We start from the raw sequence: 13,989 nt of genomic DNA, 5'->3' as shown, positions 1-13,989 counted from the left end.
AAATCAATTTAATAAAAGACTGATAATCTGACTTGAACAGGTTCTTCCATATAGATGATTCCAAATCTCCAATAAACATATTAACATGTAGTCAGCATCAATTATTCATCAGAGGAATGTTAACTAAAATCAGATTGAGAAACTATTAAATGCTCATAATAATGGTTAAAATTTTAAAAGCAGATAGTACCAAGTTTTGGTTAGGATGTAAAACAAGCTGATTTCCTACATACTCCTGGTAGGAGAATAAACTGTTAGATTCACTTTGGAAAAGCATTTGGCAATAGCTAATATAGTTGACTATATGTAAACTCAATAGCCCAGGACTTCCCTTTCTTTCCTAGTGTGTTCATTCTCATTGCTGGGCAGTTTCCATTCTTTGAATATACTAAAGCTTATGTATTCATTCTACTGTATGTATATAAATGTATATAAAGTTTAAAACCAAGGAGAACTACTTCGTGACGCTTAAAGTCAAGATAGTGGTCATTCTTGGGTGACTGTGCTTCAGTGCTGCTGAAAATATTATATTTCTTGGCCTGAATGACGGTTATCCATATATTCACTTTGAGAAAATTCATCTAACTGTACGCTTATGATTTATGCATCAATAAAATATTGTACATTGTATATTGTATATGGATATTGTATTTAAATATTAAGAGAAATTTTAAAATAACAAAAATATGGTCTTTCCAGATTAAAATGTTCATATTATTCTTATTCTATTGATCTTACTGTATATGCTTTTACTGTTAGAGTTGGATTTGTTGAATGTTCATTATTTTCTAGATTTATCAATTTAAATAGGATTTGACTTTCCCACTAGACAGTAAAACCTTGAGCACTAGACTATTTCTAATCTTCATATCCACTCATGGATCTCTCCTTAAACAAAAGATACAGTGCTGCTAAAACCTTAGGTCATTGCTCTTATATCTCCATTTCTTGTGTGAAGGATACACACACACACACATTCGTGTATGTGTGTGCTAGGTTGAAAATGGTATTTATTTTTAACTTCTTGATATTATCTCCTAATTACCTTAAACTTCCATAATTATGTTTTCATTATTAAGACTTCTTTTGCATCGTGCTGTTTTTTTTTTTTAATTTTTTTAATTTAATTTTTAAGACCTTTGTTAATAGGTGCTTGCAGTTTGACATTTTTGAAAAAAAATCAAGCTGTAAACTTTTATTACAAATTAAAAATGAGGTTCTTAAAAATCTCAAACTTGACCAGATATTAAACAATTTAAAAACCTTTAAAAGTGTATTGAGAAAAACAAGGCTTTAAAAAAAAATGTTTTTCATTACCAAAAAGAGACCTCTTTAGGTAAAAATAATAAAAACCCCATGCTGCATAGATAACGCAGATAGTTCTGATTATGTGGTCAACAGGCAAAAAGCAAGCACGTAAGGTCTTCGGCTCCAATCTTTTGTTCATTTCTTAATCATATTCATTTCTTCTTGTTGGATGACTAAACCGGATGATGGTAGAGATGATAAGTGAGCATTTACTCAGCCCCGCCCTGCTCAGCCTCCTAGCAGAAGAATTCTCAGCTGGTGAATAGGCTGCTTTTGTCTCTTTGCCATCTCGTGGTTTAGGGTTTTCTGGGCGTCTGCGTCCGTAATTGAAGTTGCGGCGGTACCGACGTTGAGGCGGCTGCTGACCTTGGGTCTCATCTCCTTGATTTTTCTTATCTTCTTCATTGCCGTCCTCTCCGGGCTGTCTTTGGCCAGGAGGGCCCCTGTGGTATCATGGTCTATAACCCTGATACATATTCTGTCTCACTGGTCTACCTTGTTCCCCTGCACCCTGGTTGCCACAGGAGGGTTGGAATACAGTGGTCGTCGCCCACAGGGTCTCCGCGTGTAGTAAGGAAGGTGGGAACCTTCGCCTGCGGTAGGGCCTGGCCTTCAGGAGCACTCTCCGATCCCTCATCCTTTTCCCCACTCTCACTATTCTGGTAATTCTGCTGGTGGTTGCGTGGAAGACCCCTGCGATGTGAAGAGCGTCTATAATGGTTACCGTCTGGTGCACATGTACCGCCTTGCGCTGGAACTCCACGAGGGCCCGTACCATTTGCTGTCTCCGCATCCTTTTCTCCTTCAACAACATCGAACGCCACAGTCTCTCTGTCTCCTACGCTGTGAAGTTACTTCCTGGGGTTCTTCTTCTTTATGGCAGTCTGGTGTACAAATACATCTTCCTCGGTGTCATCCCTCTTGATGAAACCATATCCGTTTCTTACATTGAACCATTTTACTGTTCCCCAAACCTTCGTTGCGATGACCTTCCTGTCGCCGCTTGCAGGCACCGCCAACGTGAGGCCGCCTGGGCCGCCGCTCACTGCACCGCTGCCCGTCCGACCCAGCTCGGTGTCTGCAGCGCTGAGGGCGGGGGCGGCGGGCGGCTGCTGGGTCTCGCTGCTCGTGGCTGCGGTGATGGTGACTGGGGCCAGCGGCTGGCAGCTGCGGCTCCTCCCGGGCTGGGATGGTAACAAGGCCAGCTGCGGCGGTGGGGCTGCTCAGGGCCTCGCTGGGGTCCTGCTCTTCAAATTTAAGTGAAACAGTTGTCACTGCATTGTCATGCAAGGACTCGCGATTTGCCCTAATGAACCATTTTCACATCTTTGCCAGTAAGGTTCTAGATATAATTTCGATTCTGCCAATGAGATGCACCAGAAAGAGACTTAGAAAGCAGAAGAGTAAAAGACGTCGTTTGTCCTTATTACAGGAGGCAACAAGTGTTGATATTGGGTTCACCAGACGTGACTAATTGTCACAGTCAGCCAGAGTCCTTCCCTCCCTGTAAGTCACATATGTTAGAGCTGCAGGGAAAGTGTGACATTTTCACTTGTTTCCTACACTTTTACCAAAATTGCTGTAGTGAATCTGAAAGCTGCTGGTGCTCCACAACTGATGTCCAAGCCTTGCAATGGTTTTAAGCACTTAATAATACCTTGTATTAAATCCCTTTTCAGAAGAAATACCTAGGATGATTTTTATATCCCACATCATGTTGATATAGTCTCAATATTATAATGTTTGAGGAAATAACTACTTTTAACAAACATAACTAATCCAATTACATTTTCTTAGGTGAATTATTCAATTCAGCAAGTACATGTGCTTTTATTGTTTTTTAAAGTTCATTTTTACCCTTGCATCAACTTATGCTAGGGCACATATCAATTACCAACAATTATTCATTGGCCATCTACAGGCATGCCTCTGAGATACTATGAGTTTGGTTCCAGATCACTACAATAAAGCAAATATTGCAATAAAGTGAGTCAAACAAATTTTTGGCTCCCAATGCATATAAAAGTTATGCTTACACTATACTATAGTCTATTAAGTATGTAATAGCATTATGTGTAAAAAAACAATGTACATACCTTAATTAAAAAATAATGCTAGGGGGAGGGATAAATTAGGAGTTTGGGATTAAAATATACACACTACTATATATAAAATAGATAACCAACAAAGACCTACTGTATAGCACAGGGAACTCTGCTCAATATTCTTTAATAATCTATAAGGGAAAAGAATCTGAAAAAGATTAGATATAGGTATATGTATAACTGAATCACTTTGCTATACACTTGAAACTAACACAACATTGTAAATCAACTATACTTCAATAAAAAAATAATAATGCCGTTGGAAAAATGGTGCCGACAGACTTGCTTGATGCAGGGTTGCCACAAACCTTCATTATGTAAAAAACACAGTCTATGAAGAGTGATAAAGCAAAGTGCATTAAAACAAGGTATGCCTGTACTATCTTCTGAACACTGTGCTATGTCCTGGTGTTATAAGAATGTTGTGTAACATGCTTTATGCTTACAATTTTATATTAGAAATTGTAATCCTTGGTCTTTGGCAACCAAGGCTTCTTTTGTAATAAAGACACTTGGATTAAGTAAAAGATTGTCTTATTTTATCCCACACCATAATCTGTCATATTATAAGAACTGATTGCACTATAAACTTTACTGTTTACTTAATAAACATAATGTCCTTCTATGTACACAAATCTACGTTTGTTTACAGAGTTACAAAGATGAATGCAATATGGTCCATTTCCCAATGTGCTCACAATCTAGTGGTGAGGGCAGGCATAGTTATGACAAATTATAATGAGTTTAGGTTATGATGAACTCAACATAGAAGTAAAAAAAATACTACGATAGCATAAGCAAAGGGTTTGTTGTTGTTGTTCTGGAATGACTTTTTATGAGTTAATGTATTTTTTTTTAATTTACTTACTTATTTATTTTTGGCTGTGTTGGGTTTTTGTTTCTGTGCGAGGGCTTTCTCTAGTTGTGGCAAGCGGGGGCCACTCTTCATCGCGGTGCGCGGGCCTCTCTTGTTGCGGAGCACAGGCTCCAGACGTGCAGGCTCAGTAGTTGTGGCTCACGGGCCTAGTTGCTCCGCGGCATGTGGGATCTTCCCAGACCAGGGCTCGAACCCGTGTCCCCTGCATTAGCAGGCAGATTCTCAACCACTGCGCCACCAGGGAAGCCCAAGCAAAGGGTTTTATTCTGCATCAAGAGTTGAATAAACCTTGCCATATGAATAGAAATGTTATCTGCCCCTAATTTGAATTCGATCAAGGCTAAAGAGGAAGAAGGACATTTGGGACAAACGGAACAGCTAGAAAATGCATCAAAATAAAAGGGCTATTAGGTAATCAAAAATATTTCATGATATTGGTGTATACATTGCATGCTATCAGGATGAGTTTGAATTTTACTCTCTAGGCAATTAAGAGCCAACAGAAGAGAGCTAGCAGTGGAGAACATGATCAAAGTCGGATTTAGAGAGAATTCCAGTGGTAATGGGCATTCTGGAATAGAGTGGAGAATAATAGGTGTCCTGAAAATACCAATGTCCTTCTTTTGCTTTGTCGTTAATGCCTATTTTGCAAAGGTGACTTGCCTCATCGGCATAACTGCTGTAGTGTAACTGCCTGACATTAAGCTTTTTGATGGTAACGTAAGTGTCCGATATTAAGCTTTTGATTGCCGAGGCATCCATTTCAAAGACATCCATCTCGAATAAACATATTGCCAGCTGTATGACACAGCTCAGCTAAGTAAAAAACCAGGCTGCCCCACACATGAGGTTTCCCTTTTAGAAAACCCTGAGTAACCTAGGTTTACTGAGAGTGACCTTGCTTTTTCCTTCCCGTGCTCTAATTCCCACTCTTATGCTTTAAATTCTCCAATAAAGAGTGAACCTGTGAGGCCTTAGGCACCCCCCTTTTGGACCCTGATAAGGACAGAGCCCCAGGTTGGCGCTCTCTCTCTCTCTCTCTTTCTCTGCTCATGACTTTGCTGTGTAGCCCTTGGGTGTGCCACGTACCCTCCAGGACCTGTGAGTAATAGATCATTTTTTTCCCCCAAAGTTCCTTGATGGATTTTTGCTGATGTGCATCTTGCAATCATAATAAGAACCACAAGGGCCTGTCCAGCCACAGCACTGGCTTTGGTTGGGAAAATATCTGTGGGCCTAGGTGAGTACATTAGAAATTCCTAGCCAATAGTGTCACTATTGGTAGGCTGAGAGTGACACGAAACAAGTGGCTTATAACAAAAATGAGGTACTTAACAACTGAAGTTCCTCAGACAGGGGTCCAAAGCCAATCTTACAAAAATAATATTTTTTTGAATTGTGCTATGTATAATGAGAAATATTAACGTATGACTTTATGAGCTCATACATGGTTAGTTACCTTAATTTATTATAGTTTTAATGTTTTTGTTTTTTCAAAAAAGCAAGCCCATAATTTGTATAATTGGTCTAAATTCTATCCATTGTACATTTTGTCTAATGATACCGTTGATCAATTTACTCTTTTTGAATAAATTTGTCCTATTATTGAATCCCCAATAAGCAGTAAGAACTGAGAAATCTTTCAACCTGAAGTGGAACATTAGAGGTAGGGTCTCAAACCTAAAATAGTTTATGACAGACCATTTTATATTTAAGAAAAGCAATGTAAAAGTGTATACACTATCACCTAGTCCAGTAAAAGCTAGCTCATTACCTACATTTCTCCAATTTTTCAAGGACAAATATAACTTCTCTGATTTTTTTTCCTCATTATTCTTTCTTTGGCTCTCTCTTTTGTCATTGAACACATTTTTGCTGGAGCCCAAGGGACAAAAAGTGCATTTTAAAGTCAAATATATAAGCTGTAATTAGGCTCAGGACCTGATTTTTTTAGTGAAAAAATTGAGGTCACATTATAGTTCAGATTTGTCCTTATGGATGAAGATGTTAAGATCACATCTTATTAAGTCTTGTGCTTTTTTTTGGTCACATTCAAGAAACAAACAAACAAGAAATTCAATTATTTAATCATTATATCTTTTTCTTTCATCATATTATTTCTCTGTTTTTATTATTCATCTTCCTGTGCTCTATTATTACTGATAGAATGACAAGGTTAAAAATAATGCCTTTTGTTCAATACTTCTGAGTGTCTTTGAATGCCATACTTTGGAACCAAACTAAACATTATTCTTAACATTTATTATATTCCAAAACCAGGAAAGATACTCATAGGGAAATATTTAAAGAGTTCTACTTTCTCAAATTACCCTTGGATTGACTAGTGAGTAAAAAACCATGTTCTTGACTCACTGGGTTTAAATTCACCATCAGAGTTATCTCCAGAGAACTGCATTTCTACATCTAGGGAGACTCTTCTTGCTTGTCATTCTTAATTGAGAGCAGCAGCCCAAGTAACACAACAGTACAAAGACCATCAGTAAAAATGTCACATCAAAATGAATTAAAGTAAAGGGATTTGCTAGCTATCAGTGTGTCTGTCAGGACATTACCAATCTTAACTCTCACATATCATATGTATGAACTGTTTATCATGGTTGATTTTTCCTGCTGCAATGTGTACACTAACAATTATAGCAATTGCCTACACAATGTAAAATCAGTTGGCATAAAGCTATAATAAAAATTGTGTGATACTACTGCAAGTATGAGCATACAGATTAATTGAACAAAACAGCAATTATAGAAGGACAAAGAGAAGTTAGTTATTTAGTATATGATAAATAGAGCATATCAAACTGGAATGAAAAAGAGTTACTATTCAGTCAAGTATCTTAGGATAAATAGTGATTTAGGAAACACATATATAATTTCTATAACTACATCTATATGTTTTTTACTTCAATAGATACTATATGGACTAAAGCAGTGGTTTAAAGCCAGGAGATACATGTCAGAATAATTTTTTCAGCTCTCTCAAAATATACATTACAGCTGGTTCACTTGAAAAAATTGGGACAAACTAAAATATCAAAAATAGAAGATGTTATTTATTGGTACATCAAATCAAAAGACTATTAATGGAAGAGATATAAGGATAACATCTAATTTTATTGGCATGAAAAACATCATAATATAATATTGAGAAAATTGACCAGGATACAAAATTGCATGCATAGTATGCCAGGGGTGGGGAATAAAAGAGAGAGAAGGATTGGAGAAAATACACCATAAAACAATAATGATTATCCCTGGATGTTGGAATTAAAATAGATTTTTCCTATTTCATTTACTCTGTTACCTTTGCTTATCTGTATTTTCAAATTTTTCTTCCCTTAGCACATATTACTTTTACATTAATAATATTATCAAAGTTAGAAAAAAGACTGAGTTATATATATTATATATAATAAGTATATATAAATAATGCATTATATATTATATATAATGTATAATTTCTGTATTATATATTATAATTTATATTCTGTATTATATATTATAATTTCTATATTGTATTATATAATATATTATAATTTCTGTATTATATGTAATATATATAATTTCTATAACCAGTTCTATTTCACCTAACATAATTATTTTTACTTACCTTTCTTTTTACTGTGTCACCATGATATAAATACAACCTGTTGAAAAGTGAAAATTGAAAAATCCAGTCAACTGTGTCTCTTTTCCACACATTTCTTTCTGTGAACTGAATTAACTGAAAGGTTGGATGACTTATAGAAATAATGATATAATACATTGAATAGTAAATGAAACATATATCTGTCAAACTATAATCATCATAGTATTTTAGAATTGCAAAAAACTTTAGAAATCAGATAATATAATTCTATCTTCCTGGAAATGAGAAAACTGAGTAATCAGTAGTCTTTTTTAAACATAATGTGGATATTGAACATGTATTTCTCAGAAGACTGCATAGGAAAAAATGGAAGCAACGACAAGAAAAGCATACAAATTAAGAAGCAAAACGATGAAACACCAGTTACAATGTTCTGGTAATTCTTTCCAGGACTGTGTAATTTTGGATTAAACTAAACTGTCCCTTTAGAGAAGAGGTAAAAATCAGACCTAAGGAATTGTTGTTTTCAAAAGGAAAGACTGATCATCTTGTTCTCCACGGCTTCTCCTCATTCTTAAACTTGTGTAAAAATTTCTGAACCTCATAGAAAAGCTCTCTTCATTGGTAGGGTGGTCAAATTTCCAACAAACTAAATCCTCAAGTAATGCACCTGTAACAAAGGCAATGGGAAAAAAGATCCACAACTTCCAAAATCTTGTCACAGTTGGAAGACTCTAGCCCACAAAATAGAAAGGAGCACATTTGTGTGAGGCAATAGATTGAAATTTCAATCAGGCAATAGATTGAAAGCAGAATCACAATGATGATACCAAAGGCATGAAGAAACAGAATATACAGTACAACCAATATAAAAAATTTTGTTGTTATAAAACTATTGTCTATTACCCCCAGAATTGTTTGCATCCATTTTAGTAACCAAAATGTATGATTATTTTAAAAATTTACTTATACCTGATTTATATTCTCACTAGAACTTCTTCCATATTATAACTTCTCCATTATTTTGTTTCCTCTCTCAGTTAATAGATTTATGTCTTTAATTAATTTTTATTTTCAAGATAAGTAGATAGCTTATTTTCAAATTCCTTACGGATTCAGGCTTGATTTCTGCTGTCTTCATTCATTAAAACAACTTGGTTGGTAGAACTGCTTGTGTTCCAAATTTTATCTGCTCAGATTCTCGGAATATTTCTTTCTTTATGTCTTGCACAGAATGTTGCCAAAGAATAAATCTGAGGACAGCTTGATTCTTATGTTTTTCTGTTTGTATGTAGCAACTCGCTTTTCAGGTCTCAGTGCATAAACAATTATTTTGTAAATATTTGAAATATTTTATTTTGCCAGGATGTGTCCGTATTTGGGCTATTTTCCTTTGGCTCCATGGGTGTATGGTGATTGTGTGGGCGTACATACCCACACACCTGTGTAAAATTTCTCAAATAAACATATCTTTTCTAAAGACATTAACAATATTTTGAAACTGGTTTTTTAAAACAGTATGAAGAAGAAAAAAACCCTTATATTCTTTTATTCCCACAATGTATAATTAAATTCATCATATTTTAGAATATTGACTTCTGGCTTTTTTAGGTTTATATTTTGAAATTATAGTATGATATATGATTGCCTTGTAATAAGAAATAAACAAATATTTGAGGTGACTAAAGCTAATGTCCCATTCAATCATTTAATAATATATTCAACAGTATTTATGGAGCCACAAATTGTTCTTGCTATACATCAGTAGTTGGGCTACCTTAGTATAAAAGGAGAGAAAATATCACTGCTCTTGCAGAGCTTGTATTATAGTGATCACAAAAATATAAATCAAATATATAAGTAAGTTGAAACATATATTAGATGGTAGTTAGTACTGTATTAATGAAGACATTCCAAAGAAACAGAGCCAATAGGATGTGTGTGTGTGTGTGTGTGTGTGTGTGTGTGTGTGTGTGTGTGTATCATAGAACATGTATGTTGTTCTTTTGTTGCAACTTTTGTTGCTGGTGGTGGTGTCATTCTTGACACGTACCTGATGTCTTTACCACATCTTTGGCTAACCTTGAAGGACAAGAAAGACAATTAAGTCATCACAAGGGAAAGAAGCTTGTTTTATTTCTCGTAGAGTAGGCAGATGCAATTTGTATCACTGACAGCAAAGGCATGATGCCACCATCTCAGCCCTTTGCAAGGGCAACGCTTTGGAAGAGGGAAGCACAGTTATGCCACCTACTACAAGACAAATGGCTAGCAGAGAGAAAGAAGGAAAGAAAGAAAGAAAGAAAGAGAGAGAGAGAAAGAAAGAAAGAAAAGAAAGAAAGAGAGGGAGGGAGGGAGGGAGGAAGGAAGGAAAGAAGGAAAAGAAAGAATGAAAGAAAGAAAGAAAAAGGAAGAAAGAAAGGAAGGAAGGAAAGGAAGGAAGGAAGGAAGGAAGGAAGAAAGAAAGAAAAAGAATTTGTCTCATAAGATTATGGAGTCTGGCAAGTCCAAAATGTGCAGAGTGGGGCTGGCATGCTGGAGACCCATGGGAGAGTTGATACTACAGTTTAAGTATGAGGGTCATCAGTTGGCAGAATTCTCTCTTATTTGAGGGAGGTCAGATTTTTATTCTATTCATGCCTTTAAACGATTGGGTGAGTCTGATCCACATTTTGGAGGGCAATCAGAAGTAGTGCTATGTGGAATACCATGAGATAAGGCATTCTATAAGCCCAAGGATGGTAGTTTTGGCAGAAGCATTGCATGCAGGGAGGGCATATCCATATTCAGAGTAAGTGTCTTTTCCATAACAATAAAATAATACTGCCCTTTCCATAACAGAAACAGTCCAATGTAATCAACCTGCCACCAGGTAGCTGGCTATCACTTCAGGGAATGGTGCCATTTTATGAGGCCAGCATTGCCCTAATATAAACCACACAAGGATGCTAAAAGAAAAGAAAATTACAGGACAATATCCCAGATGATTGTATATGCTAAAATCTCCAAAAAAATATTAGCAAACTAAATTCAACAATACATTAAAAGGATCATACACCATGATCAAATGAGATTTATTTCAGGGATGCAAGGATGGTTCAACATCCACATCAATCAATGTGATACACCACATTAACAAAATGAAGAAAAAAATCATATGATCATGTCAATGGATGCAGAAAAAGCATTTGACAGGATTCAAGATGTATTCATTATAAAAACTCTCGATGAAATGGGTATAGCGGCACCATGCGTCAGCAAAATAAAGGCCATCTATGACAAGCCCAAAGCTATCATTATTCTCAATGGTAAAAAGCTGAAATCTTTTCCTCTAAGATCAGAAACAAGATAAGGATGACCACTCTTGCTATTTCTATTCAACCTCATACTTGAAATCCTAGCCAGAGCAATTTGGCAAGAAAAACAAATGAAAGGCATCCAAATTAGAGAGGAATAGGTAAAACTGTCTCTATTAGCAGATTATTTATTTTATATAGAAAATCTTAAAGAATACACCGAAAAACTGTTGAACCAATAAACAAACTCAGTAAATTTCCAGGATACAGAATCAATGCACCAAAATCATTTGCATTTCTATACACTAATTAATGAACTATCAAAACCAAATTTTTTAAAAATACCCCATTTACAATTGCATCAAAATGAATAAAAGAATTAGAAATAAATTTAACCAGAGAAGTTAATGACCCATACACTGAAAAGTAAAAGGAATGATGAAATAAATTGAAGAACAAAAAAAGGAAAAATATCCTGTGCTCGTGGATTGGAAGAATTAGTACTGTTACAATGGTCATACTACCCAAAGCACTTAAAGATGAAATGCAATCCCTATCTTAATTCCAGTGACACCTTTGACATAAATAGAACAAACAATTCTAAAATTTGTATGGATCCAAAAAGACCCTGAATAACTAAAGCAAACTTCAGAAAGAAGAACAAAGTTGGAGACATCACACTTCCTGATTTCAAACTATATTATAAAGTTATAGTAATCAATGCATTATGATGATTGCATAAAAATACACATAGATCAATGGAAAAGGATAGAGAGCCCAGAAATAAACCCATGCATATACAGCAAATTAATTTATGATGAGGGAGCCAAGAATATACAATGGGGAAACGATAGTCTCTTCAATAAATGGTTTTGGAAAAACTGTACAGCCATATGCAAAAGAATGAAACTGGACCACTATGTTATACCACACACAAAAATCAACTCAAAATGGATTAGACTAGAACATAAGACCTGAAATCATAAAATTTCTAGAAGAAGACATAAGGTTTAAGCTCCTTGACATCAGTCTTGGCAATGATTTTTTGGATTTGACACCAAACGCAAAGGCAACAAAAGCAAAAATAAGCAGTTGGGATTACATCAAACTAAAAGCTGCAAAGGAAACAACAAAATGAAAAGGCAACCTATGAAATGGGAGAACATATTTGCAAATCATATATCTGATGAGGGGTTAATATGCAAAATATATAAAGAACTCATACAACTCAATACAAAAATAACAAACAAGCCAATTAAAAAATGGGCAAGAGATGTGAATAGACATTTTTCCAAAGAAGACATACATATGGCCAACAGGTACATGAAAAGATGCTCAACATCACTAATTATTAGAGAAATGCAAATCAAAACTACAATGAGGTAGCACCTCACACCGGTCAGAATGGCCATCATCAAAAAATCTACAAACAATAAATGCTGGAGAGGGTGTGGAGAAAAGGGAACCCTCTTGCACTGTTGGTGGGAATGTCAATTGGCACAGCCACTATGGAAAACAGTTTGAAGGTTCCTCAAAAATTAAAAAGAGAACTATAGTATGGTCCATTAATTACAGTTCTGAGTGTTTATCTAAAGGAAATGAAATCACTGTTGAAGACATATGGGTACTCCCATGTTCATTGCAGCATTATTTGCAATTGCCAAGACATGGAAATAACCTAAGTTTACATTGATGGATGAATGGATAAATAAAATGTGAGAGATATATATTCTATACATATAATATATAACAAAACACTATATAGTTAATAATGTTAATTAATATTAGTTAATAATTTAAATTAATATTAATAATATATGATATATAGTTATATTATTCATCCATAAAATAGAAGTGAATCCTGACATTTGTGACAACATGAATGAACCCTGAGGGCATTATGCTAAGTGAAATAAATTAGACAGAGCAAGGTAAATACTGTATGATCTCATTTAGATGTGGAAGCTAAACAAACAAACAAACAACAATAATAAACCCTAAACTCATGGATACAGTGTACAGATTGGTGGTTGCCAGAGGTGGGGGAAGAGGTCTGGACCAAATGGGTGAAGGTTATCAAAAGGTACAAACTTCCAGTTATGAGATAAATAAGTCCTGGAGATGTGATATGCAGCATGGTGACTATAGTTAGCAATTCTATATTATATATCAGAAAGTTGCTAAGAGTAGATCTTAAAAGTTCTTATCACAGCAAAAAGTTTGTAACTATATGTGGATACTATAGTTGGTAACTATACATGGATGTCAACTGTTGTGTTAATCATTTCAAAATATATGCATATATCAAATTATTATGGTGTACACCTAAAACTAATACAATGTTTTAAGTCAATTATATCTCAATTTTAGTAATAGGTTTTAAATCAAGAAAAAAACTGTCTATTAATTTTCTTACTTTCCTTTTCTGAAAAAAATGAACACTAAATAAAGCTACATATCTCCTCATTTTTTCTTCTTCCCTGTATGTCCTCTTTTACAGGGTTCCAGTTATATTTTTATCATTGCTGATTCCATTGTAAATTATGATAGAACAGCCTCAAGATTTGGGGGTAATAAGTGGGATATAAATCCTAATTAAGTAAAATAACATGCTCGAATATGTTTTCATTTATCCTTATGAAAATATATGATGACTCCATATTGGAAATGTGTGAAATTTACCCTTTTTTGCTGTAATGAACAAATTTCTTCTGTCTTCATTGAATTAAAAAATTGCTATGAAATTTGCAGTAGTCACTTCAATTCTGTTTTAAAAATTGGTTGATACTTATGGAT

At 35.0% G+C, this 13,989-nt stretch overlaps 1 pseudogene; it reads right to left on the bottom strand.

Annotated features, from left to right (window-relative positions):
- Window positions 1-1,517: 1,517 nt before the first annotated feature.
- On the bottom strand, window positions 1,518-5,067 carry LOC137757398 (Y-box-binding protein 1 pseudogene; annotated as a pseudogene).
- Window positions 5,068-13,989: the final 8,922 nt, after the last annotated feature.

The sequence above is a fragment of the Eschrichtius robustus genome, chromosome X (assembly GCF_028021215.1).
Source record: "Eschrichtius robustus isolate mEscRob2 chromosome X, mEscRob2.pri, whole genome shotgun sequence".
Lineage (NCBI taxonomy): Eukaryota > Metazoa > Chordata > Mammalia > Artiodactyla > Eschrichtiidae > Eschrichtius > Eschrichtius robustus.
Note: the sequence above shows the minus strand (reverse complement) of the source record. Positions and strands in the feature narration are given on the sequence as shown.